Source organism: Dermacentor variabilis, chromosome 2 (genome assembly GCF_050947875.1).
Source record: "Dermacentor variabilis isolate Ectoservices chromosome 2, ASM5094787v1, whole genome shotgun sequence".
NCBI classification, from domain to species: domain Eukaryota; kingdom Metazoa; phylum Arthropoda; class Arachnida; order Ixodida; family Ixodidae; genus Dermacentor; species Dermacentor variabilis.
This window is the reverse complement of record NC_134569.1, coordinates 217190225-217195716: the sequence shown is the minus strand read 5'-3', so window position 1 is coordinate 217195716 and position 5492 is coordinate 217190225. Positions and strand designations below refer to the sequence as shown.

The window sequence follows — 5492 nt, the reverse complement described above, 5'->3', positions numbered from 1 at the left end:
CGTCAGGTATAACTGAAGTTTCCAAAGATCGCCTGTAAATTACGTATAAGTATTTTGACGTCCAAACTGCATGTTTTTGCAAAAATGCATCTGATATAACATCAGGGCCACAGGGTTTCTTTACATCCAGTTTTTGTAAGAGTCGAAAAATTCCTTGTTGGTCGATATCTATTTCAGGCATTGGATTCTCGAACTGATACTGTGGAGAGGGACCGTTAAATGTAGTTATGTTAAATACAGATTGAAAAAATTCATTAAATTTGCTTGCTATGACGTCAGGCTGAACAACCGTCTCGTTCGAAACAGTAATCTGCGATACGGTGTGCCGCTCCCTCGATAGGTAGCGCCAGAATTTTTGTGGTTTATTCGTCATGTAAGAAGGCAGAGTAACAGTGAGAAAACGCTCCTTGGCCATATGGATCTTATCTTGTAATAAGCGTACAAGATCTTGAAGGTCACGTGTGGTTTTCTTTCTGCGCTTCCTTTTAATTTTTCGTTTTAAATGCATTATTTTGCGCGATACCCAAGGATATTCTCGGTTCACTCTTTTCTTTCTGGAGAGAATGTAGTTTTCTTCACAAAAGTGTACAATATGCTTAAAACGCAACCATAATTCATTTACGTCATGAAGTAATGAAAACTGCAGAAAGCAGGCGTTTAAATATTCTGAGATAGCATTGTCATCCGCTCTTGAGTAATCCCTGATAACAGCAATCGATGGCTTAACGCGTTCACGGTTTCTTAAAATTGGACAGGAGAATACAATCATTTTATGGTCCGAAATGCTATTTTCAACGTTTAATGTGTTATTTTGAAATAGACTGCTTACGAACATCAGATCAAGCACAGAACATGACGGACCAGCTATTCTAGTCGGTTCGGAAACTAGCTGGTCTAGAGAGAAGGTAAATGACATGAGCAATAGTGATTCAGCACTTTTTGCGTCAGAGCTGTTGTGCGAAAGATTAGACCAATTGATTCCTGGTAAGTTGAAATCACCTGTGATGATAATATTAGAACGTGAATTAGTGTGTTGTGCAATGTAATCATGCATAACGTCTAGGTATTCAGGGGGCGCATTCGGAGGTCGGTATACGCCACCCAGAAATATGCTTTTTCCATTAAATGTAAGTTTACACCATACGCTTTGACGGTCAGGTATGCTGTTTAAAACTGTGAATTTTATGTTAGATTTAATTGCGACAGCTACACCACCCCCCCCCCCCCGCGATTCTCTGTCTTTCCGTATGAGCCGATAAGAAGGTGGAAACACTTCGGAATCCTGGACGCTTTCGTGAAGCCAGGTTTCCGTGATGACTATAACGTGCGGTTGATGAGCTGCAACTATGCTTTCAAGTAGGCTGAACTTATTGACTACGCTGCGCGCATTCAGTGATAACACTCTGATACATTTCGTACGTTGTTGTCACGTGTCATCGCAAGCTGCTGGGCCAGCGTGTGCAGAAGTTATCGGTTTAGATAGTTCAATTCTTCTGTCCTCACACTCATTCCATATAAAGGTGTTGCCATTTATTTTTAGTTTATCAAATGACAGAGAGAGAGAGAAGGGAAGACGAAAGGCAGGGAGGTTAACCAGACTGAGTCCAGTTTGCTACCATACACGTGGGGAGGGGAATGGGGAGTGAAAGAGGGAGAGAGAGAGAACTTAGGTGTAGGATGTCTATAGTCGGGCACTCAAGTCTGTTGCCCTCAGGTAGCGACAAAGCGCTCGAACTGCTTTCTGGGCCAATGAGCTGTGAGGCCAGGCTCCCAAGATCTTCGCTTCCGTAAATGGCCTGTCATCCAGTCTATTCAAGGCACACTGGAGGGTCGCACGTTGATTATCGAAGCGAGAACAGTGGCACAGAAGGTGACTAATGGTCTCTTCACACTTGCACTTAGCGCACATTGGTGAATCCGCCATTCCAATACGATAGCTGTAGGAGTTGGCGAATGCTACTCCTACCCACAGCCGACACAGCAGTGTTGCGTCACGTCGTGGAAGGTTCGCTGGTAATGTAAGGTTCAGTGATGGGTCGAGGCTGTGTAAACCTTTGCCCCTTTCGCCTTGTCACTTACTGCAGAACACCATTATTTAGCACGTGTGTCGCATACTTTCTTTGAGAAATCTTCGGATATCGAAATTTGGGTGTTTTCCAACTTGAAGCAGCTTGATAATATTTTGTTTTTCTCAGCGAAGTTGAATAGCCTGATAATAACGGGGCGTGTCCTTTCGCTTTGCTTTGTACCGATTCTGCGAATTCGTTCTATTGAGTTAATTCCTATTCCTAGGATCTTCTTAAGTATACCGTCTCGCACTTCTTCAAGTGTTTTAACATCTTCATCAGAGCTCTCTCTTATTCCATAAATTACTAGGTTATTCCGCCTACTTCTATTTTCTAAATCATCGACCTTCGATGCCAGAAATTCTACTTGCGTCATGGTAGATTTACAAGATTCATCGCAGTGTACTATCTTGTCTTCGCATTCTTTCCATTATCCCCTCAATAACTGTCATTCTTTCTTGCAAATCTGCAACTATTGTCTCCACGTGCTTGATATTTGAAGACAGTTGTTTCAGTGTTTTGTTCGTTTCCTTTTGTTCTCTTAGAATGCGTTTCATTAGTTCCCGCTGCGAACATTCATCTGAATCAGAGTCAGGGCCTGGATTTTGTTCGTCTCCGGATGTTAGTAACATTAAGCGGACAACATTAAAACAATCCCGCAAAATAGCAACACAGCACTGTGGACTTGGGAGCACCGTTAATGTTACGTCGTTGTCTCTAATTGAAGAGACTAAATGCTGGTCACTAACCTGTGCGATCAAAAAAAATTTGATCAGCATCCGTGCTCGTTCGGTGTTTCCAAGTCCACTGAAGGGAACGTCGAAAAGGCTGCTGCTTTTATCCGGGTGCCACGATGTCTCCGTCGACGTCACCGTGCTGGTCAGGTGATCCCAGCGCAGTGCACGTGGTACAGCTTCCTACGACTTGTTTCGTCCGATGAAGCCAGCAGGGCAGACTGCCGGAGGTAGCAGTAGATAGGCCTGATGCAGCGCATGCTCAGACCCTGCGTCGACGAATCCGGCCCTCGACCAGCACGATCTGTGCGATCAGAAAAAATTTTATCATCATCCGTGCTCGTTCGGTGCTTCCAAGTCCCCTATGATATATGCAACTGAGTCTGTGTTAAATAATAATATGCAAGATAACAGATTATAATTGTATACTGGGGGTCATTTGACACAACTGTATTACAACTAGTTTCCATGTAATAACATGAAAATTTCTATATGTATTTGTGTTTAAAAAAAACCTTATATCCACACTTTATGCGTAATTGTATTGCTACACCAGCCGCTTCCGTGCCTGTCTGGGAGACCGGAACTTTGTCAAGCCGAAGAGATTTCGGCTTTTTTCCCGGCTCTCCCTTTTTCACCTTGTATCCAGTGGTGAAAATAAAAATCATGATGATGATTATGATGATGATGATGATGTAGCAGAATATGGTCACAGAACTTAAATGCCACTGTACTGAATTTTGTTAAACTGAAAGGCATTTGCATTGGGTTGAATGGGGTTTCGATGGGGGATATAAAAAAGTTCGTACAGCTGAATAATTTGACGTTCAAGTGGTAGTTTACTGTATATTGGTTTTCTTGGATAAAAAATTTTCCTGGAAACAGTGCCTTATATGTCCTCATTTTTTCTTAAACATTGCTCGATGAACAAGAGGTGCAAAAAGACACCTTTCTATTTTGTCTCTTCCGACCTAACTGGCATTTAGCGAATACCTCTTGCGTGCGGGAGAAAGTAAGGAGGGGCGGGGGGTATATTGGAAAAAATTTGGCAGTGTCTGGCTCCTCCTGGGGTGGTGTTAGAGGTGTGTATGAACTACTGCTTCGATAAATCGAACTTGGTACCTTTTTCTCAGTACAAATATTCGTGAATGTTAACTTCTTATTCCAGCAGTTTAAAAATGTCTGGATAGACCCTATATCACAATGTCCCAAGCCTCCTATTTTTTTTTATTTAAGAGGACTTGAAAGCATTCGAACTTCAATGTTAATGAAAAGAATGTTACAACTTTCAATAGCAAGGGATTGCTATTATCAAGACTCCACAAAATGATGCAAAAAGAGCTGTTCTGCCATGAACAATTTTCCATATTGTAATTCTGAGAAGCGGTTATTAAGTTTTGAGGAGAAAGTTAGTTGAATGCATGTTCCAGCTTGTAAACCGCGCACAAACTATTTGAGGGCGGTAAGAAGATTTTCTATTGTTTAATATCAAGAGTTGACGAACAGCCACAGTTCAGCAATGTCATGTGTTTTCTCATTTTGAAGAGCAAAAATTATTTCAACATATCTGAGCTATCAACACTACAATAGTCATGACGCTAGGCATTAATCAAGTGGGGGACCAAGATTACAATTTTTATCCTGTGGTCTTTTAGTTGGTCTAATAGGGCGATGGTTCATCTCAATATCCCCACTCACCAGAGGGCTACAGGATTGGGACACCACCTGGGCATATGTAGGAATAAAATTAAGGCACCGACTATGTGGGCAATGAAGCTATGAAACAATGAAGGGATGTTGAGAACATATGCAGTAAACATTATCATGGTACCACACCTATTGGTGCTGCTGCTGCCTTGCCCGCTGAAGAGGGGCAATCCAGTGGTGATAGTTTTGTAGACAGTGCCATCGACATCATGATGATTGAAAAGTCTGAAATGGCATCATTGTGTACATTATTCACATAGCCCAGTGGGTCACCGGACAAACTATGACTGTTTCCCTAACAGAAGATAAATCAGTCCGCGCTTGCATGGAGTAAAAATTGCACAAGCTTAACAGGAGTCAATGACACGAATACAGGGAAGTGAAACACTGTGGCAACAAGAAGGCAAAGAAAAAGAACTGCACGAAGCACAGAGATCTAAGCATCGTGCCAGTGCTGCTAGAAGAATGCCCACTCAATGTGAAAGTTCAGTTCCAATCATGCATACTGCCTCTTGTTTTAGCTTAAAGATTGCTTACCTCAACAAAATAATGCCTCTTGTCACTCTCAGTTGTCCCCATGAGTTTAAAGCAGTCTTTCACAACCTAGGCTGAGAACATTCCCAGGAAATGTTATATCCTGTACACAAGCCATGCAAGTTCCTGTAATATTTGAAGGATCCACATCTCACAGTATAACACAAGGTTGTGAAGAAGACAAAGGCATCTTGAAATGAGCATGACAGCTCACTGCCTACTGGCAAAGGCTTTGCAAAATTTTTACAGCAATAATGCATTGTGGTGCCTCAGAACTACTGGGATTAACAAGATTCCACTGTAACTGGAATGAGAAAATACTGCGTTCTAATTGACCTACAGTGCAGTGTTAAGCACGACAGCAGCATTGCATTAAAGCATCAATGTTCTAATCGATTTTCCTCAAACATGTTATGGTACGACTTTTAGTGACTAAGCAGCATTTGTATAA

At 42.0% G+C, this 5492-nt stretch overlaps 1 long non-coding RNA gene across 1 annotated transcript; it reads right to left on the bottom strand.

Annotated features, from left to right (window-relative positions):
• Nucleotides 1-4397: 4397 nt before the first annotated feature.
• LOC142571183 (uncharacterized) lies at nt 4398-5230 on the bottom strand. Its single transcript, XR_012825789.1, has 3 exons — nt 5045-5230; nt 4637-4732; nt 4398-4525 (listed from the first exon to the last, which is right to left on the bottom strand). It is a non-coding gene; the product is annotated as an uncharacterized LOC142571183 (long non-coding RNA).
• Nucleotides 5231-5492: the final 262 nt, after the last annotated feature.